This window comes from Caretta caretta, chromosome 22 (genome assembly GCF_965140235.1).
Source record: "Caretta caretta isolate rCarCar2 chromosome 22, rCarCar1.hap1, whole genome shotgun sequence".
NCBI lineage: Eukaryota > Metazoa > Chordata > Testudines > Cheloniidae > Caretta > Caretta caretta.
The window spans coordinates 16,944,072-16,967,071 of record NC_134227.1 but is presented as its reverse complement, the minus strand read 5'-3'; positions in this window follow the sequence as shown (position 1 = coordinate 16,967,071).

Genomic DNA, 23,000 nt, shown 5'->3' with positions numbered 1-23,000 from the left:
GGTATATGCATGATAGTTACTGTCTTAGCTGACACATTAGGGACTGAACTGGCGACCTCAAGAGCTGAAAGCATGAGCTAAAGTACCATGGTTCCTTACGTGTGGTTGTAACAAACACACATCCTCACCAGAATGGGCACACTCACCGGTGGATTATGCAGGGCTCTTACCCTCATGGGGTGCTGAGGCTAAGGGACTTGCCCAAGGCCACACGGAGGGATTCTGTGGCAAAGCAAAGAATTGAATCCAGGTCACCGAGTTCCCGGGCAACTACCTAACTACTGTACCGTCCCCCCTCACAGAATTCTGGGCTGCTCAAGGGGCCAGAGCAGGCCCTGGTGTTGCTCTAAGTTATGACATCCCATCCCAGGCTGTGCCACTGTGTTGCCTAGACCTGCACAGAAGGTCAACAGCTATGGGGCTGTCTCTCTGAGCTGGAACTTTGCGAGGGAGCTTTTGTAGAGCAGTTTATAGCAGCTCTCAGCAATGCCTACACTGCGGGAGTTCTCCCCTGGCAGGCTGTGGGCTTTTACAGGCAGGGGCCTGTGCAGGGGGGTGTGGGGGGGCAGTGCTTCCAGGACTCCTGAAGAAGGCAAAGGGGCAGGTAAGGGACTTTGTCTCTCTCACAAGGTCAAACACTTCCTCCTCTCTCGCTGGTTAGCAGAAGGAACGAAGACCACTGCAAAGGGCAGCTCTCTCGCTCCATGCAGGAGTGTGTTTCGTAACTGGAGGTGCTCAGGCATATTCCTGCATCGAAGAAACTGAGATGGAGACAGGAAAATATAGATTTTTGCAGCGTTGCAGCAATTATGGCAAATTACAGCTCATGCCCACACCTTGGCTATGAATGCATACTTCTGAAGAATGCGCAGGATTTTGGGGAGAGGGGAGAGGACATGTGTGCAGGGAGAATGATAGGCTTGTTTTAGCAACCGCATTTAGAATAGCAATAGCAGCAGCCATGTGGACTGGCCAGCCTTCCAGTCCTACAATTCTATGATTCTAAATGCTAACCATGTTTTGTGCTGCACACCATGGTCATGAGCCAGGGAACTCGAATTCTTCTGCTCTAAAAGCACAGGCTGCTGCCCCTGGAGCTAAAAGAGAGTGTTAGAATTGTAGGACCTATCATACACAGCTGAGCTGTTCTGATTCCATCCAGTGGAGGACAGAGGCCAACTCATTGCATGATTTAGCTGTAAGGTGCTTTGGGATTTGTTTAACTGCAAGGGCCTAGGTAAGCCAAAGCATTTGGGTAGTTGCAGGGCTGAGGGGGGAGTGATACTAGCCTTGTGTGAGCATTCCAGTCTGGGTACTAGGGGAGTTTTGGGGAATGCTTTTACTGCCCCCTCCCTGAGAAGCCTTAAGGCCTGTGAAGTATCTGTCTTTATGCACCCCCTCTCTGAAAAGCTACCGCAAAATCATCTCACCCCAAACAAGAGTCCTCAGGAGTGAAACCGCTGAGTATTGTCTCATTAGGAGGTGTCAATCACAGAGGATGGAATAGGCTGTGGGAGGAAAGTGGCTGAGAGAGAGAGAGAGAGAGAGAGAGAGCTGGGAGCCAAAGATGGGTGGGGAAGGTGCAGGGGAAGTGGGAATCTGACGGACATAGTAGTGGGAAGAATCTCTGACACAGCAGCTGCACCACCCGTCCTTCCCACTGAGTACACCTGCTCGACTGCACCCTGGAGCACGAACAACATTCCCCCCCCGCACACACACACATGCATTTGGCCACTCCGTCCTCCTCCATGTACAAAAATAGACTATGCAATAGACACCTGAGCGACCAGAGGCACTTGCCAGGTTCTCTTCGCCTGACCTGAGGAAAGGGAGAGGAGCACTCTGACACAGAAATAGCCGTACAGGGTCAGGCCTTTGCTGGTGTACATGGGTGTAACTCCACTGAAACCAACAAAGCTCCACCAAGCTAGGTGAGCAGAGTCCCATGGCCCCCTGTCTGCGGTTTGCATGCATTCATGTCTTCTGAGACTCCAGCACCAGTCAGGGATTGCATTGCATTCAGTAGCAGGCAGTGGAGTTCGCAACGTGGTGATTGGAGGATGGAGGAAATGGGAAATCTGCCTTCCATGATTACCTAAGCAAGCTGCAAAAATCAATTGCCTAGAGCAGAGATTGGTCTTTAGTATCCCCCAGGTACCAGTGTAATTTCCTTCAGCCTTTATTTAAAGAGTTGATTTAAGATGGAGTCAGAAGGGTCCTTTGTATAAATTTCTCTGTTATTTCTTGTCCATCAAGTGCCTGTCTGTTTCCTCCTTCCAATCTCGGCATCTCCCACAGATCCTCCTGACCCTGCTCTCTCCTCTTCCTTCCTCTCCTGAATTGTTTCCTATCTGGGTCATGCAGAATACACCCCCCTTCTCTTCTGGCATGATATGGGGAACTGTAGCCTCCCTAAAACAGGAACCCTTTCTGAGTCTGAAAACCCACAAACCTGCTTCCCCACACAGCTTGATTCTAGCTCTGTCCCCTCTATCCACCAAGAATCTGCAGGGAAAGGGAAAGAGACCTCTGCTGGCTGAATATCCTAATGCAAGCAAAGATATCATTGCTCTGCAGGGAGAACAGAGGGACAAAGATGCAATAACATCCTAGAAGCTGGGAACATATGTCATTTGCCTGATGACTAGGTTGTTATCTGCAGCATATTGCACAGTGGATTAGGTCTCTGCCTTCTTCCTGAGCATTGTGGAAAAGCTGCCCCTAATTCAGAGTTAAAGTGAAATCAAACCATCTGAAGGTGATGAAGCTGTAGCCCATCGTGAAGTTGATTTAGCCACACTGGCTATTTTAGATCTGGTTCAGCAAAGATCAACTCATCTGTTTCTGCTTTAAATTACATGTGAGACTGGCTTATTTCATGATAACCCAGAATTAAACTAACTGCTGCCTGGTTTACTTAGTCTGTAGCGAAATGGGTCCAGGTTAATGAGTCTGCACCCACCAGTTTAGTGTGGATTTGGCTGGCAAACAGCAGGCGCTGGCTGCAGTTACATAGACAGTAGCTGCCTTAGTTTCGCTGTACTACAAGCCTACCTGTCTGTGGGGTTACTAAGCAGCTCAGCGTGTGTAGACACAGCAACAGCAAATATTGACTGCTATTGATTATGATCCATTGGCTGCACCAGCAGCAGAGGAATGATGGAGCATTGTGCCATGACTGTTCCTTAGTGCCACTCAGAACTATGGTGGCTGATTGACACACATAAAGTGCTCCCAACCTCTCTGTCCCTCCCCAGCCTCAAGCAAATCCACATACTCCCACCTCAATGTCAAAGCCCTCCTTGCCTTTTCTCCCTGTGTGCTCTCCCTTTCTGCGCACCTCTCCTCATCTAGCAGGAGTCTCTTTTCTGCCTTTTCCCACGGCCTTATCATCTGCAGCTCCTGCTATCTGGAAAAGAGGTCTTCCTCTTCATCTCTCCATTTTCCCCAAAATTTCCCTGAGTTCCTGGCACTATAGCGCTTATGACACACACTAAGGCACTTCTGATTCCATCCAGCAGAGGGCAGTGATACAGTGGCCAACTTATTACAGTTTATCAGAGAGAAGGTCAAGAGGTGACTTGATCATGGTTCACAAGTGCCTACCAGAAAGAAAACTTCTGATGATAGAGGGCTATTAACCTAACAGACAAAGGAAGAACAAGATACAATAAGTAGAAGCAGAAGCTAGAGAAATTCAGGCTTGATACAAATATTGAACAATGAGTAACCATTGCAATAACTGACCAAGGGACAGGGTGGATTCTCCATCAGTTGAAGTCAAGATTGGATGTCTTTCTAAGGCCTGGTCTACACGTATAATTTAGATCCCCATAGTTACATCCCTTGGATATGAAAAACTCACATCCCAAGCATTGTGCTATGCCCACCCAACCTTCAGCGTAAACATGGCTTGGTTGATAGAAGAATGCTTCTGTCGATCCAGCTATTGCCACTTGGGGAGGTAGGTTACCTACAGTGATGGAAACCCCCTTCCGTCGCTGTAGGAGGTATCTGCACGACAGGCTACAGTAGCCTAGCTACATCATGTAGTGCCCATGGTGTAGCAATGGCCTTAAAAAAGGGCTCTAACTCTACCACCAGGTATGGGCTAAAGGCAGGTATTACTGGGTGAAATTCTTCGGCACGTGTTATTCAGGAGGTCAGACTAGATGGTTATAATGATCCCTTCTGGCCTTAAAATCTATGAATTACAGCATGATCATGCACGGTCTGTTCTGCAAATCTTTCTTGCTTCAGTACCACTCGGAGCACCAGGGTCTCAATGCTGCTCAGAGTCTGGGCAGCACCACTGAGAATCTCGTGTCCCTCGTTAGCATGCCTGTTAGCACAGCTGAAAGTGTTTGACATGAACTCCACAAATCCCAGGATTACCATAGGTAGCTAAATGTTTGTACAGTGCTTTGGAAAACAGAGAACAGTGTCTTTAAGTACTTAGGTATTAGTATTGTCATCAGCCCTCCAAGGCCTCTTTGCTTGGCGTTCAAGCTGTGTTCATGCACTAGGACGTCTTTTGAACCGTCAGGAAACCATCTGTCAAAGCTTTATGTGACCTTTTCTGGGCCCTCTCTGGATGCTGAGGAACATTCTGGGGTCTCCGTGCTTTAGGAGACATGAGGTTCAACCTGTGTTTACTAAGAATATGCACATAAGGCAACCCACGCAGTCATTACTTAGAGGACTCCTAGTCTTGGTTCCAGTGAGGCTGATACGAGTGCACATGGCCCCATCCCACCTGATTACTCACTTGGCAGGTTCTGAACAAGACTTGACCCACGGGGGAAGCTCAACCTGAACCCATTCCAACCCCCACGAATTGGCCAACTTGGAAGTGCTCATACAGTGCTAATACCTGTCCTCTTGGTGTCATTTAGAATACATTTGACCATGCTCTGGAGCTTCCAGACGTGGTCTGGTGAAGAGGGCACTTGATAAGTACCTGGGAGAGCTGGGCTGTCTCCTTAATTATGTCGCTGTGTGAGCCGAGGCAAGTCACTTCCCCTCCCCGTGCATCAGTTTCACCAGCTGTATGGCATGTATGATAATGCTTGAAGTGCTTTGAGATCTGTGAAGCCGAGTGCTTAGCAGGATTTGAAAAAGGATGGGACATTTCCACGGTGAATGAGACGCTACGTTAATGGGATTATTCTTTTTAAAGATAGTTTGGAAGGGCTACATAACCCCACCTGCTTTTAAGAGTATAAACCGACCTCTGCAGGAGGAATAGGGGAATCTTCTTCCTGTCTACATGCATGTTCCTCATTACCATAGCATTTGAGTACCTCCCAGTCATTAGTGGATTTGCCCTCATGATACCACTGTATGAGAGGGAAGGATTAATCTCCCATTTTTACTGGGGGGAACTGAGCACAGTGTAGATCAAGTGACTTGGCCAAGGTCACAGAGGCAGTCTGTGGCAGAGTGAGGAATCAAAGCCCAGTCTCCCCAGCTCCACTAAAATCATCCTTTCTCCTTGTGGGCAGGTTATTCGATTTATTGCCCATTTGGGGGGGGGGGGGCAGGAAGGAGGGTGCACCTTCCTCTGATGCATCTGGCGCAAGGCGTTGTCAGAGACAGGAAACCTACCACTCCAGAGGCCAGCCCGCTGTCTTTCTTCCTCTGCTCCTCATCGGTGCCATCCTTGGACCCACTTGGCATGGCCATCTCCTCCTTCCACCGCCCTTGCAAGTTGGCCGCCTGGGCTGGAAGCAGGTTTGAAGGCGGAGTTCGCCCATGTGTTGCCAGCAGCCCGCGCTGCTTGAAGCTGGCACCTGCTGCCAGGCTGGAGGAGGAATCCGCCTCCTATTTCACTTGCCGTGGCTGCAGCAGCAGCGTGAGAGGCAGGGGATGAACCGGGAGCCGTGGAGACATTTCGCCATTAAGTGGTGTAATTTAGTCTCCGCTCGGTGTTTTGATTTTGCCCAGCTGAGTCTATGTGCATTTAGATTAATCCTGTTAGCTGGCAGGAGCAGGGCTGCCTGCCGTTTATCAAGTTTGCTTGTGTGATTTCTTATTTGATATGCAGCCGCCACGGAGAAGGACTTTGCTGCCTCGCTTCTGTCTCTAGCGAGGCCCTCTAGACAGACCATGCTTGGAACCCAGGGGAGGGAGGAGATCCCTTGCTTTTTGTTGCATTCCTTGGGATTGTCTGAAATGCAAAGAAGGGGTCAGCTCCTCAGAGACTTCCAGGCCCTTCTGGGGATAATGGCTTGTTTCGTGACCATTGCTGTCTACCATACTATTAATATAACTCATGGGCTTGTGTGTGTTTGTTCTACGGCACTCTAGTGGTTGGAATTGGAACATATCAGCTATATCTCATAGACCCCATACAGCTAAGAGTAAATAAGGTTTCAGAGTAACAGCCGTGTTAGTCTGTATTCGCAAAAAGAAAAGGAGTACTTGTGGCACCTTAGAGACTAACCAATTTATTTGAGCATGAGCTTTCGTGAGCTACAGCTCACTTCATCAGATGCATACCGTGGAAACTGCAGCAGACTTTATATACACACAGAGATCATAAAACAATACCTCCTCCTTCTCCTTTAGCACAGGTAGTAGGGGTGCTTTTAAAACAGGAAGCTTTGAGCTCTATCCCAGCTGCCACTGTTAATTTCTGAGTGGGCACGCTATGCAGCAGAGTCACTAGCCATGAAGTCCTAAGTGGCCACAGGTTGGTTACGGGATAGATCTGCCTTTTCAGGTGTGTCACAGTTCCTTCTCAGGAACGTTATCCTAGATTTATGGGGCTAAGGTCCCAGATTCTAAATCCAGGAGTGGTGAGGAGGGAAACAAGTCTGTGTTTTGATTGTAGGAAATGATATGAAAGCGGTCAGTCTGATTCAATCAACGTGAGTTTTGCCTTTAGCACAGGTAGTAGGGGTGCTTTTAAAACAGGAAGCTTTGAGCTCTATCCCAGCTGCCACTGTTAATTTCTGAGTGGGCACGCTATGCAGCAGAGTCACTAGCCATGAAGTCCTAAGTGGCCACAGGTTGGTTACGGGATAGATCTGCCTTTTCAGGTGTGTCACAGTTCCTTCTCAGGAACGTTATCCTAGATTTATGGGGCTAAGGTCCCAGATTCTAAATCCAGGAGTGGTGAGGAGGGAAACAAGTCTGTGTTTTGATTGTAGGAAATGATATGAAAGCGGTCAGTCTGATTCAATCAACGTGAGTTTTGCCGGCATCAGGACTGCAGATCAAAGCTGTATCCTCTGTCTTTTTTAAATAATGCACAATGAGGACTTCTTGCCACTAGATGTCATTGAGCAAGGAGCCTAGCAGGGTTGTAGTTAAGGAGGGCAGAAGACCCTGGTAGAGTCTGACCCTGGGACAGAGCTCAGGTTAATAGCTGGTTTTGGGGATTATTCACTGAGTCCTCCAAGGCTGGTCCAATCCTAGCAGGAGCTGGCAGATCAGGAACGTTCAGTCCCAGAGCTGCTGCCATTAGAACTGGCTGAATATTTTTCTTTAAAAAAAAAATAAAAATGTTTCAGCCAGAAAATGGTCCTTTTTTCCAAATGAATCTTTTTGCAGAAAATTTATATTTTTGTTGAAATTTTTCTTCCTCCCATCCCAATTTTGGGGCTTTCAAAATACAAAGCACTTTTGGTTTTTGATAAAACTGCCAAACTTCCACAAAATAAATGGACGCATAGAAAATAATTCCTATATCCCAACCAGCTTTACTTACCACGGGCCTCACTGACATTATACCTGCAGATTAATGGATCCCCACCTTTATAACAGAGAATGCATACTGCATCCTGAAAGAAACACCCCAGAGTCCTCCCTCTTAACGCCACCATCTCGGTCCTGCCAGAGTTCTCATTTTGATCAACAGCTGGCCTTTTAGCCAGGAGGATTTTTCTAATGTAAATCTGCTGCCCATGACAAGTGAGAATGGATGAAGTCGATTCATCAACACATGCTCCTTGGCTTCTGTTGTATGCATCGTTGGGAAAAGCGGGCTCACCATCTCCTGGGAGAGGAAACTGCAGTCTTTCTATATCCTAGCAGTATCCTAGAGGAAACTGCAGTCTTTCTATATCCTCACTGTGTCCACTGTGCCGCTTGCTCACCAACTGACCCGTAAACACATTGAGACCTTGGTGGAAGGGGCATTCCAACACATGGAGCAATCAATGGGAGGACTTCCTGAATCAGGACTGCAAGTCAGGGCCATGTCGTCTACTTTTCACATAATGCCTAACTAGCCAGTGGAACTCCTTGCAACGAGATATTGTTGAGGCCAAAATTCTAGTGCTTTTCAAAATAGGATTAGACATTTATAAAAAGAGCGAGAACACTCACAGTTATGTCAGGAAGCATGGTCCAATGGTTAGGGCACAAGTTGATGACTTCGGTTCAAATCCCCCCTCTGCCACAATCTTCCTGTGTGACCAGGAGCAAGTCACTTAGCTCCTCTGTCCTTTACTTGCCCATCTATAAAATGTGGATAATAGCACTGCCCTGCCTTGGGACAGGCTGCCTCCCAAGCACCCCAGAGGTTATTCTGCAGCTCCAACCTCCTCAGTGCTTCTCAAACAAACTCTCCACTGTCCAGAGGAAACCAAAACATCCCTCCTGCTTCCATGGGGTCCAATTTATTCACATCTCAAGTAAACAGGTGCCCTCCAGGCCACAAGCCCAGTTCAGTGTCTCTCTCCCCTTACTTGCGGGGTTCCCAGCCCTTTTCCCTAAATCTGGGCACACTTCAAAGTCTCAGAAAGAGCTAATGTTGCTTGCTGCAACCTCTGTTTCATGGAGATCACCCACCTGTCTGCCTCCACCTGCTGCTCTTTTAGAGAATCAGCTCCTCCCACAGGTGTGCCTCCTTTAGTAATCAGGGTTGGCTAGCCCCAGGCCCTCCAGCCAGGAAGGGGCAAACCACCCTTGTCAGTACCTTAGATATCTAGTTATTACGATTTTAAAAAAGAGGAGGGGTATAACGTAAGAACGGCCACACTGGGTCAGAACAAAGGTCCATCTAGACCGGTATCCTGTCTTCCGACAGCGGCCAGTGCCAGATTCTTTGGAGAGAGTGAACAGAATAGGGCAATTGTTGAGTGATCCATCCCCTGTAGTCCAATCCCAACAGTCAGAGGCCTAGGAACGCTTAGAGCATGCAGATGCACCCCTGACCATCTTGACTAATAGCCATTCGATAAACCTATCCTCCATGAGCTTAGCTAATTCTTTCTTGAAACCAGATTTGGCCTTCACAACATCCCCTAGCAAAGAGTTCCACAGGCTGACTGTCCGTTGTGTGAAGAAGTGCTTCCTTATGCTTGTTTTAAACCTGCTGCCTATGAATTTCATTGGTGAACCCCTAATTTGTGTGTTATGTGAAGGGGTAAGTAACCCTTCCCTAGTCACTTGCTCCACACCCGTCACTCTTGTCTAGCCCTCTGACATCTATCCCTCCTCAGTCGTCTCTTTTCTAAACTGAGCAGTCCCGGTCTTTTTAATCTCTTCTCATGGGGAAGCTGTTCCACGCCCTTAATCAATCCTCATAAATCCTCATCTTTCAGGGCATAAGCCAACGACTAACTGATGGGTGTCAGGAAGACGCTCCCATTATGGACAGGTTATTCCATAATTGTCCACTGTGTTTCTTGCATATTCCTTTTAAACATCTGTTACTGTTCACTGTGAGATGGGAGACTGGCCTAGAGGAATCCATTGGTCTCATCTAGTCTGGCATCTCCTTTGTCCTTGTATCCCCTGATTCCCCATTCAAATTTGTCATTTTCCCTTTGTTAATGGAGACTGATTATTGTGGAGCAGAATCCATCTCATATCCATTTGGAAAATCTGATGCAAAGGCTTGGCTGAGGGCTTTTTTATTTTTTTAAAAATTATTTTTAATAAAATTGGAAGTCATCAAAGAAAATGAACCTTGCTCAGTGGTATTCAGGCCTCAGTGACTAGGCTGAGATGGCATCTGATAAATGAGAGGTAAGAAGAGTTACAGGAAATTTGCTTCTGTTTCTTGGAAGCACATGACTGAGCGAGGTTAATAATCTGATTCATTAGTTTATATCTGTGTGAACTAAATGTAAATCTTGAGTCAGCACTGCATATCCTCCCACCTGGATGTTACCACTTCCAGCACAGCCCAGACTGTTCGCCAGTTGGCCAACGAGTGCCATCCTATGGTTGATCAGTGATCAATGTGAAATGAATTTGGTTAGATTCTGGCCCATTCCTAGTATCTGTATTAAAAAAAAAATCTCACAACAACTGTCGAGAGCTGGCCTCCTTGTTGGCCACCAGCGGAGACGTCATGCATTGAAGAGGCAGGGAGGGGCCAATGTACCACTCACTCCTAGAGATGGAGACATCCTGGCAGTAGTGAAATTTGCCCTGTTCTGTAGCTAATGCATCGCCATCTAGGGCTGCCAGTTGCCAGCACTAAATGGAGATGGATTTCACTGTATGTTACCATAATGGGTATAGCCTTGTTATTCTGACTCTTGCTGTGTGACGGGGTGTGTCCATCCTGTCCAGAGATGGGCAGGGAAAGGGCTTAACCCTCTGTCTCTGGCTAAAGGAAGGACCCACACTTGCCTTCCCTGAGGACAGGGATCTGCTCGGTACTAGGGCTGGGCCAGCCGTGAGGAACTGATAATGACTGGGATTGTCAGAGGAGTCTAAGGGAATTAGATACATCCCACTGAAACCAGTGAGTCAGGTACTTAACTCCCTTAGGCACCTCTGATGACCCCAGCCTGCATCCCTCCTAGCATATTCAAAGGCGAGTTTGCAGAGGGGAGCTGGGATGGACTCCGGGCAGGGAGAGTCAGGATCCCTAGAGACGTGTGGGAGGGGAGTGGGCAGCTTCCTCTTTAGAACTTGGCTGGAGGGACCCATCCTTGGACCCCTGCCCTGGACACTGGCTGAGAGGCCCTGGATGGGGCAGGCCGTTCCTCCTGGCTTACAGTAAAGCTCATCGCAAAGGTTAAAGTCCCCCTTGGTGCTTGTTTAGACTCACGCAACTCTGCACCAGTGCACCACAGCACTGGGGAAAAGCCCTAATGCACTGCTGTAGAATCATGCTTGCGCTGGCCCCGCTTACCCCCCAGTAACTGGAGTCGTTAGTGCATCTCCTCTGGGGATTTCCACAATGCAGCCAAAAGCCAGTGTAGGCAAGACCTTAGAGGGTTTAATCCTCTGCTGCCGCCTTGAGGGAGTGGGGGTTGAACAGTCATGAAAATCAGAGACTTTGCAACCAGCAGTGACAGGGATAGACCCCCCCTCCGTGTTAGATCACTGGAGCTTGCCATGCCGGACTTCACTCATGCAAGTAACATAGATCTCATCCCTCCTGCTCAGAGCCCCAGGAAAACGGACGCTTAACAAGCTCCTCCTGCTGGTGCATGCAGCAATGCAAGGCGGCACGTCCTTCACTGTGCAGGAGCCCAGCTGCAGGCGCCTGAGCTGGGAAACCTAGGCACTTCCACCCCCGCAGCCAGTTCCATGCAGGTACTGACATGCCTCCAGCACCCACGACATTAGCCAGCTGCGTAGCTCGGCAGGGATGGCCGCTGATGTATTTTAATTAGAGAGAGAGTGAATTACATCAGGCTACAAGAGCCCCTGACTCCTACTTGACGGCCTGGGAAAATGGAAAAACTAGCATTTTCAATTTAAGGTTTAGTTCGATAATGCCTTTTGGTGCCAGTAGATTACAGAGTGGATATTAAATCCTGCAGGATTTGCAATAGCAGAATACCAGTGGAATCCATAAGTAGGTGGGAGATGCAGAGTCAGGGAGCGATCGTCCTCTGGAGGTCCTGAGAGGCAAGAGAGAATCAGAAGTGAAGCTTTTCTATGAAGGTTGCTCCAGGTCAAGGCACACACGCACAGGCCTGTGGCCTGTAAAGGTTCCCTCTTGAGACAACTTGGGGCATCAGACAGTAGCTGACTCAACATGTCTGAAAGAAGCAGTGTAAGAGAAGATGGGGGCATGTCTAGATGTTGGAAAAGGGGCTCGGGAGCCAGGACTCTACAGTGCTATCTCCCAGCTCAGGGAGGGGAGTTCGAGCTAGATGGTAAAACAGAGGGCGAGGAAGTAGGATTCCTGGGTTCTTCTCCCAGGTGGGAGGAGACTGTGATTTTGTGGTTAAAGCAGGGGGAAATGGGAGCCTGGACTCTTGGGTTCTATCTCCCAGCTCTGGGAGGGGAGTGTGATTAAGTGGTTGCAGCAAGAGAACAGGTGTCAGGCTCATAGGACCCAACTGACCTTTTTTGTGCACCTCTGTTTGGTTTTGCTTTCCACGAACATTCTAACAAGCCAGTGCACTGGCAGGAATTTCTGCTGTAAACGTGATAAAATAGCCAAAGCCAAACTTCATACTTGTGTTATATTGAGTATAGGCCCGGAAAGGCGATTCTAAGAGTTTGGCTTATCCAGGCAGGGTACAGAGACATACCACAGGACTTCTGCCTGTACAACACCCAGCAATAGCATCCCAGCACCTGTTTACGCAATCCACATGGCTTTAATCACTGATATCCAGTCCTTGCAGAGACAGCTGCTAACAGCCCAGGACAGTAGGTGGGAAATGCTGTGCAAATCATTTAAGATAACAACTGGATAACAAGAACATGCAGAGTTGTAACAGTTAAAGCAAACAAAGAGTTTTGGAAGGGATAAACCTCCTCCTGTTTCAGGATTTAAACCAATCTCTAGCTATCAGGGATTAGAAGGAGACCTTCATGGGTGGGAGGGTGGGGGCAGATGTTCCCACATCTGTCTTGTCTTGTGCCTTCCTCTGAAGCATCTGATGACGGGCACTTTTGGACTAGATGGACCACGAGTGACCCAGTCTGACAGTTCCGATCTTTCTAGGACTGGAGAAAATTCTCTCTCCACAGAAAACTGGCAAATGGAGAGAGGTGCAACAATCTGAGTAAATTATGCATTGTACATTGTACATCTAGTCAATTTTTGGTCTAGCCTAAGGATAGCCAAGCTGGAGCAGACCAGTGGTCCATCTATCCTTTCTCCAACAACGCCCAGAGGCTTCAGGACAAGGGCAGCTTTAGTGCAGAGTCATGGGTGCAATTGCACACTCAGGATCACAGCGCCTGACCAGTTTGGCCCGGCTACAGAGCCTGCTCAGGCTGGCCCAGCCACCCCTCCATTGTGACATCATGGCAGAGGGGCAGCCAGGCCTAAGATGCGTGGCACTGAGACCCTGTGCATCACATTGCAATGGCCTGAGCAGGAAGCCAGGCCCAGCTCCGCAGGACAGGAGCTGTTGCTGCAGGGTGAGCGTGAGACAGGCTTGCTTTCCAGCCCCCAGACTCCAGGGCCTCTTGTCTGCTCCCACTGAATTGGGAGGCTACGTCTGTCCCTGCTTCAGGGTAAAATGCAAGAAACCCTTGTGGGATGACCTAACTTCAGGGAAAGTTTGTGCCTGACCTGCATTAAAGGTTGGCTGCTACCCTGAAAAAACAGGGTTTCCAAAATTCTTGGTGTGAAATCCTGGCCCTGTTGATGTCAATGGCAAAATATCCATTGACCAGTGGAGCCAGGATTTCACCCTTGGTTGTTTTTAATCCTTACCATCATAACTGGATATTTTTGATAGCAATATCCGCACCTGCTTTGAATCCTGCTGAGCTCTTCATCTAAATAATATTTCACAGCAACGAGTTCCATGCTAGAAATGCCATGGCTAGGTTTCCCCATTAGTAAATGCAAGTAATATTTGCTTACCTCCCAGGATGGAAGTGGTGAAAATTAATATTTGCAAAGCACTTTAAGATCACTCTGATGGCAGGTGCTGGAGGAAGGCAAAAGGTTGTCACTTATTATTCTAATGTACAGGTTGGTTGGTTTGACAGTTTATGGAGACTGTTTATGGACTATATACATGATTGATGAGGTTATATAGGATTATTAGTTTTAAGTAGAATAAAACGTGTACATTAATTACCCTGAATATTTTATGTGGTTCAAACTTTCACTCATGGGTTAGGAGAAATATTAACCTTTAAGCTCTTTTCCAGCAGCGTTTCCTTCTATTTGGATACTAAGGTTAATTGAGAGTTGTTTCAAACACCCTGTTAGAGGAAGGAGTTGGAGTGGTAGAAGAATGTACCATATGTTTATCACTCGTTCTACCGTAGTACAGAGAGACCCCGGCTGAGATGAGGGGCCCGTTATGCTAGGCACCGTAATACGTGGGATGCTCAGAAAACTTTGAGTAATAATTCAGTGTTCATTCTCTGACCACGATGGGAGAGAAGCTGCTGTGGGGAAGGGAAGGGGGGTTTCCTGGCCGCTGAGAATTAGCAGATACCTCCCAACAGAACACTCGCATCCCTCTGCTGATGATTCCAGGTCACTGCCTCGAGGACTCCAGTGGGCAGGGAGGTGGGTCTCCTGAAAGGCTGTGGCACAGAAGCACCTCCATCGGGCGAGGCTGACAGCACTGTGGAGTGTGAGACTTCTAGCCTTGGGAGGGCGTCAGAGAGGGGTAGGGGATGGCCGAGCAGCGAGAGAGAGCTCGTTATGTTCAGGTGAGGGAGGAGAAGCAAGGGCTGGGAGAGAAAACAAATCCAAGCTCTGTCTTTCCCTTAGTTTGGCCTAAGAAGGTGAGGTTGCACGGGACTAATTTACAGCAACGTCTAATGATATGCCTTGAAAATCAGTGTTTTTTGATGCACGGGTGAAGGACGAAGAATGGAATTAACAGATTGCTGGGAGGAGAGTAGGTGGCGATGTCCTACAGGGAGTCCAAGAGCTGTTGCATGGACTCATAAACCAAAGGGCTCCCAGTCAAATCACAGGAGTGCTGAGCACCTACGGCTTCCATTGATAGCAACAGGGGTTGTAATGCTCAGCACACCTCCGGGTTTGGCTCACTGACCTCGGTGAGCATTGTGGGTGCTCAGCATCTGGCCCTGCTGGCAACGGGATCTCCACAGAGATGGATGCAATACTCAGGCTGCCCTGTCTTCCAGGCCTGGATTTCTACCTCCTGCCTCTTTTTGTTCTTCCTGCGCTTAGAGAACATTAAGCACATGACTATTCACAGCTGTTTCCTGGGGCATTCAGCAAATGGCTGAAAAAAAGCCAATGTCTCGCTGTCAAGGTGTCACCGTTATCAATCCCTTCAACCTAGCAAGGTCACCGAAGTCATGTGATCAGAATTATTTCAATAGCACCCAGAGCCACAGTCATTCACCATTGTGCTGGACATTGTACAAACACAGATCGAAAAGACAGTCTCTGCCCCCAAGAGCTTACAATCTAGGTATCAGACAAGAGGGAGAAGATGGATACAGGTAGGCACCTGGGGGGCCACAAGGAAACAAGGAGAAGTTGCTCAGTATGATCTCTTGGTGAGGGTACTAAACCAAGAGCCAGGAAACCTAGGTTCTATTCCCGGCTTTTCCACTGACTTGGGGTAAGTCGCTGCTACAGCATTTCCGTCCTGTAAAATAGGGCTAATATTTCCTTATCTCATGCAATGTTATGAGGATGAAGTTCGAAATGTCTGTGAGGTACTCAGACCGTTGGGTAACAGGGTGTGTCATGTCACTAGCTACATAGTATACTGAGCTCCTACGTGTCTAACTTGCCGCCAAATAACCTTAGGCCCCAGTGCTGCAAGCACTTACGGACGTGCTTAGTTTTTTCTCGTGCACTTGGCTTCAATGGGATCACCTGCGATGAGTAAAGCTAAGCAAGTGCATAAATGTTTGCAGGCTCAAGGCCCTAGACTGTAAACTCATCAGGGCAGTGATGTCTTGCTAATGGCCTGATTCAGCTCCTGTTGAAGTTAATGGACTTCCTTCCATCAACTTTGACCCCTGTGTTATCAGTAATATGTTTTTAGGTTCTGTATTGATGACGGGTGGAGGTTATTTTCCAGCATCCTAAACCCAGGAGTTTCCGATGATTTGGATAAGCTTTTGCTAAGGATTTAAAGGTTGAGATGCATATTGGAACAGTACCTCTGAGTCTTCCGAAGGTCTCCAGTCACCATTTGTAACCCTTGAGTAGTTTTACCAGGAGGCTGTATTTTACACTTGCTAATTTGCAAATTCAAATGCTACTTTCATCTGTTATTTCTTTTATGCAAAAAGTGGCAAATTTATGTGGCAAAAAATACTGCGAGAACAGAAAGGTTCACATGCAATTAGACTTTATTAGCCTTGTTTATGCCTCCCAAGAATTGTTAATTGTAAAACTTTATAGTCAGTATGTAAGAAAGATAAAACAGTGGCCTGACTTGCTCTGGTAAGAGGGGCCAAGGATTTGAATGGACTGAAAGGGATTAATAAGAAGCCCATCCTTTGGGGAAGTTTAGGGGACATTGGGTCACATCCCCAGCTAGTGTAAACTGGCCTCAGGGGAGCAATGCTGATTTACGCTAGCAGAGGCTCTGACCCAACATTATCCTGATCTCCTGCTCAGTGGTGCACACAGAGAGTAGATCCATTTAAATCAATGGAATGACAACAACACACAACCAAGCACAAGTATGAATAAACTCAAGCCCATTATGATGCAAACCTATGTTAGTGTGGACTGGGGGTCAAATCCTGCATTGCTGAGCACCCTCAAATGCCATGAAAGTCCATTCACAAGACAAACACTTCAATGCTGCTCTGGGGTCATCCTGACCTTCCTGAACAGGGCTGTAAAAGCCCAAATTCAACCACTGGAGAGGTGAGGTATTGCCCAAATGTCCCCTACAAGAACACTAGGCTACATCTGTGCTAGGAACACTTCACCAGTCTAGGAATTCTGGAATAGTGTGCTGGCAAAGCGCTCCTAGCATATGTCAACTTTGCAATCCGAGGTGTGATGGCAGCATGGCCAGGCATGCCTGCCCTAGCACAGTTAAAAATAACAGTGCAATCATGGGGGCGCAGGCTAGCAGGGTGTGTATGTCCCTAGAATCCCCAGTGTGCTTGTACAGCCCATGCTGCCCTACGCAAGAAGTAGGGGTCACCAAATGAAATTAATAGGCAGGAGATTTAAAACAAAGCATTTTTTACACAACGCAGTCAACCTGTGGAACTCCTTGCCAGAGGATGTTGTGAAGGCCAAGACTATAACAGGGTTCAAAAAAGAACTAGATAAGTTTATGGAGGATAAGTCCATCAGTGGCTTTCAGCCAGGATGGACAGGGATGGTGTCCCTAGCCTCTGTTTGCCAGACGCTGGGAATGGGCGACAGAGGATGGATCACTTGATAATTACCTGCTCTGTTAATTTCCTTTGAAGCTCCTGGCATTGGTCACTGTCGGAAGACAGGATACTGGGCTAGATGGATCTTTGGTCTGACCCAGTATGGCCGCTCTTATGTTCTTATGTACACTGCTGTTTTTAGCCCAGCTAGTGTGGGTAAAACTAGCCAGCTTTTCCTACCCAAGCTGTAATTCTACCATGGACTGCAGTGTAGACGTACTTCTAGTGTAGACGCAGCTGTGCCAGCAAAGACGCACATTATAGCAGGATAGTAAAACCACCGCCCATGAACGAAACAAGCTATGCCAGTAAAAGCACAGCTTTGCCGCTATAACTGTGTCTACACTAGGGACTTCTGCCAGCACCGCTATCTTGGGCAGCTGTCTTCACCCCCTTATCTGACAGAGCTAGGTCAGCAGAAGCCTGTTGTTTAAACACAGTCTTAGTACATAGTATTGCAGTGTTCAAAAACCATGAGTCCGGCTCAAGAAACCGTGAGCTTGGCTTAAAACCCATGCGATTTAATAATGATAATTAATAGGTTCTTTTTATTTCTTTTGGCACTTTTAGCAGGCACAAGTCACATTTTCCAGTTCCTCTTGGCAAGGAGAAGGGATAGAAATTATTTTTAAAGAAAGCTCAGCTTCTCATTTGAACACGTTTCCAGGACCTGGTGCTTCAAGGAAAGCATCAAATAGCGCGAGAGATGACGCAGCTGATTACAGGAAAAAACAAAGAGCAAAGGTTAGCTGTCCAGGGAATGCCCAGTTCAGACCACGCTGCCCACTCCACCCCACCTCAGCTCTGCCCCTTTTTGGAATAATAGCAGTTGGCTGTACTGTCATGTTTGGGAGTGGGGGATTGTGCATCTGGCTCCAATGAGGCATCTCATCCTGTCCAGTGCGATCCTTCAGCCAGTAGCAGTTGTGCTGCCGCACAGGCCAGATGGAGAGTCCCATTCAATTATATGAACAGTTGTTATGCCTTGGAGCTGGGGGGCATGGGAAGATGGCAAGGAGGGGATAGGCTGCGGTAGGGTTGCAGGCTTTTCATGGCATCCCAAGGGGCATGCAGAGGAGCCTTAACTCCACCTGATCCTGTTTTCCAATGGCTGGATTCTGGCTCCGACACTTGCGTTCAGGAAGGGTACAAAGGCCACCAGCCAGCGTGCGGGCTGCAGCCTTCACTCCACCTTAGCTCCCTTGGACTGTGAGAGAGGAAGAGTCTGCATTCAGGTCTCAGCTTCACCATTCAGACCCAGTGCGGCTCATATATTGCTCCTATTGTGGTAGCACCCAGAAGCCCCAGTCATGGCCCAGGCCCCATTGTGCTGGGTGCTGTACAAACCCAGAACGAAAAGGCAGGCCCTGCCCCAGAGAACTGAGTATAAGAGAAAAGACAAGGACGGATACAGATGGACAGGGTGTGCAAAGAAACAATGGGACAGCAGTGGTCCGCATGACAGGCAGCTCATCCACCCCTTTCTGAAGAACAGCTTTGATTCAAGTGCCACTTTCCTAGGTCAAGTCCGGTTCCCTTCTTTGGGCTTTTGCCATGTAATTCCTGGGTACCTCGTGGCAAAACAGGGGTGCGACGTGCTTGAACACACAGCCCTGCCTCTGCCCATTCAGCCCTGCAACACCAGAGCTGCAGCCTCCTTCGAGAAGAGGAAGACTCACAGTACCATGCTGCCATCTAGTTCTCAGCCTGAGCAGGTGAGGGTGGCGACGGAGGCGTGCAGCTGTCCATCCGCTCTCCCTGCCAGTAGCAGTCATGCGGCTACTTTCCCCAGCGCCATGTCAAAATGAAGTATCTCGAAGGGTTAATGCTGGTCCAGCGTGGGAAGGTAATCCCCAGAAGGGCCCAGCAACAGGGATGTGCGGCACAGAAGATGCTGCAACTGAAAGGCTGTTTAATGCTGACATCTATTGGACGCTCGTGTCTCACAAACTTGGAACTCCCCCAGTGCTATGGGAATAGATGTGCGGGAAAGGCAGCAATGGGAATTTTCTGTCTGCTCCCCTTAGAGGTGGAGGTGTCCGAATGTTCCTCCCTGCTGCTCCAGGATGTTCCCTGCTGCTGGCATTGGCAGATCGGGGAGCAGGGACAAGAGGGCCCTGTCACCTTGCCCCTTTTGTTGTCCCTCAGGCCAGCGCTAAGTGGTGGTGTCGCAAACCAGAATGGTAGCGGTTTACACTGAGGTGGCAGGGATGTAAATTGACCACTCAAGGTGCAGGGCAGGGGGGAGCCCTGGCTATTGTCCACCGATGAGTCTTTACTACTCGTCTGCTGAGGAAACCCCTCCTCTGCACCAAGACTCTAGATCCGGACTCTCCTGAGTTTCGTAAGGAGTTCAGCAGAATAATTCCCAGGCAGGAAGAGCTGGTTCTGTGCTGTGAATAATAGCTGGGTCTGTCTTGAATGTCTCAACCAATAGGAAGGGCCCTCTTGGCTTGTCCTCCTCCACGCAACCCTTGTTCTGAATCTTTTCATCTACTCCCCCCTCTAATAGCCAAGCTGCAGGGCCCTCAGCACCAGCTCCATCACCCTCCCGCTGCTGGCTGGCCATGAGATGCTCATCACCTTGGCTATGTTCTCCTTGTAGTTTGTTTCCTTTCTCTCCCTTAGAATCTAAACTGAGGAAGGGCTACCTGAGGGGAGCCCTGTGGCAGTGGTGATGTGGCTTTAAAATACTCTGGAGTTAATCAGCCAATGTCTGGAAACACCCAAAAGCATGCCGGCCTGCCACTCCAAAGGCTACCGCTGTCCTGCCACCCTCTGACATCAAGCTGCTTTCACTATATATTTGGCATGGAAGAGGGATATGATTTGGGGCCTGCATGTCTTATGTTGCACAGGGTCTGGCAAAATTTAAGGTCAGCCCGGCACCTGTTCTAACTGGGACTGGAAGCACTGAAAATCTCTGTTCTTGTCAAATTTCCAACCTGATTCGCAGCTCCTAGAGGGGCCGGGCGGTGAACTGGACCTCAGAATTTTTTGAGGGGGTCTTGTAATGCTTGGGACCAAGCATCGAAGCATGAATCCAGGTCTGAACTTCCCCAAAGCTTAGGGCTGTGTAGATCCAGCTTTGGTTGGGGCTTGTCTCTTTCTATGAGACTCTGTCCCAGTGTCACAGAGCTGTGAGCGTGGACCACACTCCCGGGGGGGGGGGGGTTCATTATTTTGTGTCTCAGGGTTGGCTCTGACTGGATTCTCTAAGCAGGGATTGCACAGTCCTGCAGCTGTAAGATTCATTATTCTATCCCCATGCTACCACACTGACTCTGAGGCTGGCCTGGTGTTGAAGTTCATTCCCAGGAGCTGAGGTTCGTTATTTTCTCCCAGAGTCACAGAGACAGGAGTGCAGACTGAGGCTGTAACTTCCTTGCCTCATGCTTAGGAGCAGGAACAAAGAGGTTTTCAGTAATTTCAGGACCGGAAGAAGATTCCCTGTGATTGCTTTTTAATCACAGTAATAACAGTAATGGATGCAGCGAGTGGAATTGATGGGGAAGAGCTGAGATGTGTGCGCTCATAAACACATGTGGGATAAATGAGCAGGATTTATTGGCTTCTCCACTTAAGTGGCGCTGGCTTCATTCTGCTGGAGAGCAAGAGAGATCCTCAGTGTGGAAAAGGTACCCATCAGGCATCCTATGGCATGAAATGAGCCAGCCATCCTCTGGAAAGAGATGCATCTTAGGGGCTTATTATGGCACAGGTTACCACAGTACCTGGGCACCTTACAATAACCCTCTGAGATAGGGCAGGGCTGTTATCCCCATTTTACAGGCACAGAGACTAGATGATTTGACCAAGCTCACACAGGAAGTCTGTGGCAGAGCATGGTTTTAACTCTAGGTCTTCTGATTTCTAGGCAAGTACCCTAAACACTGGACCATCTTTCCTCTTGAGCACAGTGAGAGCTTCACCCTGCTCTGACCAGCCTTTAGGCCCTGAAGACATAACCATTCTCATTCTAGTGCCATTACTTTGGTTTCCCACTACATTTAACTTAGCATCAAGCCCCTTTCACCAGCAACCTTGTTCTGGTGAAGTTCAATCCTTCCTATAGGAGGAGAGCTGCTTCCAGGGAAGAAGGTTTTGTAAAGCTAAGTTAGTGTGGGGGACCTGCTGGTAGATAGAACCGGCTTATAATGTACCAGCCTGTTACAGAGACCTGGGCCCAGGCCATGGGTGAAATAGCATCCTCAGCTCAGCCCCCTTATATCATAAAACTGCTGCACTCTGGTCTTTTTTTGTTTGATTGGCAGTTTTTGCCAAATCTTTCCTTCAGCGGGAATTGCACGTGCTCAGGATTCGGCCCAAGATGCAAGCTGTGAATGACACTGGCAGAGTTTTGCGGGGCCCTAAGAATGGGTATTAGAAGGAAGGAGCTGTGTGGGTGGGATGTGACTGGGCTAGCTGGGGGGTTGGGGGCTGCAGAGCAAGTGCGAGGTGCTTTAGCGGAGCTATGTGTGAGAGGGCCTGGGCCAGCTAGGAATTCTGCACATCTGGATTTCTATGCACTGGCAGAGGGCGCAGAGTTAAAACAATGGGATTTGTTATACGTCAGGGGATGTTACGGGGCCAGGGGTACACACAGCAGGTGTACACTCAGCCCTTCCCCTGCTCTATTTGTGGCTCTCATTTTCGAAGGCCCTAAAAGTGATCCAGAATAATGTAAACACGCAATCCACAGAGAGAGAGATCTTGACCCCAGCTGCTCCTCAGACAGAGGTTTCTCTTTTATTTCCGCAGTGCAGGTTGCACACTCCAAGAACCTCGTTTACATCGGCACAGCGTTGGCCTGCCTGATAAGACAGAATTCTGAGTGGCGTTTCTGCTTTGTTGATCAAGACAAACAAAATAATAAAACAGTTCATGCAAAATTCACCTCTAAGCCTCAGTGCTAATCCACGAGGTACAGTAAGGACAAGAGCCCTGCCTGATACATGATTGCTTTCCATTGGGCGAGAAGGTCTCAAGCAAACTAGGGGTGCTGGCTGGAGAAAGTGGGGGCCTGATTCTTCTCTCACACTGGGGTAAATCAGGAGCAATTCCACTGAAGTCAATGGTGTTACATCAATGTAAAAAATGGTGTGGGCAAGATCAGAATCAGGCCCATAAGAGTACAGATCTAAAGTAGGGAATATCATCGAGATGGGCATGAGACATATATACACTGGGTCTCGGGGAGGCAGAAAGTGGTCAGTTTACCTTATTATAGACATAAGAGCCTGTAATGAAATTCAGATCTAAATCTGAGCTCCCCCCAAAGTTTGTGGGTTGTTTAGATCTGGGGTTGTGGGAGTCACGCCTGTCTCTTAACAAATACACATGAAGGAAGTGGGAGCATTTATCAGACTAAAACAATCAGAGTGCCTTTCAAGAGCCCAGATGGGGGACATTTTTTGTAAAAAGGCAACCGCTGTTGTATTTGGAAGAGAAGCCAGGGAAATCTTTTTCCTAAACTACCCCATCCCTGGTATCTAGACAATGCATCACTGCCTCTTTCCCCTGTGGTTTGTCTTGTTGCTTGCTAAACATATTATATTACTGTGTGCTGTTTCCCTAGGTCCGTGATTTCGGGACCTGTGGTTCCCCACCCCACCCCCCCACGCGCTCCTGACTTAAAACAACAGTGTGGTCAGTCGTTTATTTTAATATCACACACATGCACACATGCTACTCTAGCTTTTTTTTTATCAAAGCAAACGGATACCCGAGCCCAACCCCACTCCCACCCAACTCCAACC